Genomic DNA, 2,500 nt, shown 5'->3' with positions numbered 1-2,500 from the left:
TATTTTTATTTCTTTATTTTATTTATCTATTTTTTTTGAGAGAGAGAGAAAGAGATGGAGAGAGAGAGAGAGAGAGAGAGAGAGAGAGAGAGAGAGAGAGAGAGAGAGAGAGAGAGAGAGAGAGAGAGAGAGAGAGAGAGAGAGAGAGAGAGAGAGAGAGAGAGAGAGAGATGAAGATCTTTTTCAGGACTAACTAAACTAACTAAACGAAATAGAGATAAAAAAAGAGCTCTGCTTCTAAAATATAAGAAAAAATAACAAAGAGTATAACAGGAGGCGGAACGGGGGAAGTCTTGTAGTTCGCAGAACCAAAAAAATCGGGGAAGAAAGAATAATCGAGTATTTCAGTGGAAGAATGAGAAAAATGAGAGCATTTGTTAATTTGCAAACAACATCTGTTCAGGAAGTCTAGTACTGTATGATCTATGGATGAAGGATGATCATAAGATTAAGTACAGAAAAAGGGGTAGATATCTACTGATTCCAGAAGTCAGTCTATTGAGATCCTGATGGCAGTGTTATTAAAGTTAGTGAAACACATCTCGAAAAAGAATAGCCAAGGGAAAACTAAATAGACTTAGTAAGCACACACCAAATACCAAAAGACGGGGGTAGCCGAGTCAAAGCACTCAAATTACACCCACCCTAAACACAATCGTTACCCTACTAATCTTTGCACCTTGTGGATAAAGATTCGCAACGAAAGCTTACTGGTCGTCACATTCACTTAACTCTGGGTTCGAATCCTGCACTCCTCTCCGATTTCCAGCAGTGACGGTTATCTGCCCCAACAGCCCAAGCGCACAGGGCAAAGGTGACGGCTTCAGCTGCACCTACGCGCTTCCTGGCGTAGGTGCCTCACCAACTACAGTAGTTGACCGCCACACTGCTTTGGTCAAGGACGCTGCAACAAGATACAGCGATTCCACAGCAGGTGTCGACAGCCAGAAGTGAATAAACCCCACTATTTCATTACATGACGATTCCGTTCTCCTTCATTCACGAGAGAGAGAGAGAGAAAAAAAAAAAAAACAGCGAAATAAACAGAACATAGCTTCCGGTCGTCATTCACTCAGTTATAACCCCTCGACATTCATTCCCATCTTTTGCACCCTCTCTTCCTAGATTAAATGTTCCTCTTGCAACCAATATCCTCTTTCATATTGTCCTTACACCACATTTGTGATCTTTACCTCAAGTTCACTTCTGCTTTCCACGCACATTTTGCTAATCTTTCCCCTCATGTTTTTTCTTCATGCCGAAACCACCTCATCATTCTTTGATCTACTCTATCTTCAAGTTCCCTCTTGATCTCCACTCCCCACCTTATCTCCATTTTTCTCACTCCATTCTGTACTCCACATTTCATCTCAAACACGTGTAGACTCTTCCTTTTTGTCGCCTTTAAGTCACTCCCTTACATCTCCAGATACCTATTCCTCATAATACTTTTCATTCCCACCAGACTTCCGGTTATATATAAAAAGTAAAGTGATTTCCGTACTCTTTTTTTTCATGGCTAGCGTGAAAAGAGCACAGCTTGTCAAACGTTTGTCAACAGATTCACTTTATCTTTGAAATTGTCACTCTCAGAAAAAAAAAAAAAATGTAAAAGAATATTTTCAAAGAAAATCTAAGCTCGTTAATATTATACCCAACTATTTTTGTCATGGAATATTAAAAAAAAACAAAACAACGTGGAGAGGGAAATGGGAAGCAAAATTATGACATGGAGTCCCACAGACTGTGGCAAGAACTTGGGATGCAACGATAACGACTTTTGAGAGTTCGTTCTTAACGTTTATCTTTTTAAGCAAGTTACCCTTAAATGAGCGTTTTTCTTCGTGGATAATTTATGTTCTTTTTTCATAAAAAAATTATTCTCATTAACTATTTATTTATTTATTTATTTATTTATTTATTTATTTATTTATTTATTTGTTTGTTTATTTATTTATTTACTTATTTATTTATTTATTTATTTATTTATTTATTTATTTATTTATTTATTTATTTATTTATTTGTTTATTTATTTATTTATTTATTTATTTATTTATTTATTCATTTATCTATTTATTTATTTATTTATTTATTTATTTATTTATTTATTCATTTATTTATTTATTTACTTATTTATTTATTTATTTATCTATCTATTTATTTATTTATTTATTTATTTTTTGTCGCTAGAACTACTGTTTGGCATGAGCCTTGAAACGATTATGTATATGTATGGATGCAGTTCTCAAGTGCGAGACTAAGGCAGCAGTTGGACTGATACATTTCTGATATGTTGATCTTCTTAGCTTTGAGACCACTATATATATATGTATATATATATATATATATATATATATATATATATATATATATATATATATATATATATATACATATATATATATATATATATATATATATATATATATATATATATATATATATATATATAAGTGTCATTGGACTGGAATCAGGGCATGCACAGACGAATAGGATTTT

Source organism: Oratosquilla oratoria, chromosome 28 (genome assembly GCF_046742065.1).
Source record: "Oratosquilla oratoria isolate Oo_2021 chromosome 28, ASM4674206v1, whole genome shotgun sequence".
In the NCBI taxonomy this organism is placed as follows: domain Eukaryota; kingdom Metazoa; phylum Arthropoda; class Malacostraca; order Stomatopoda; family Squillidae; genus Oratosquilla; species Oratosquilla oratoria.
Note: the sequence above shows the minus strand (reverse complement) of the source record.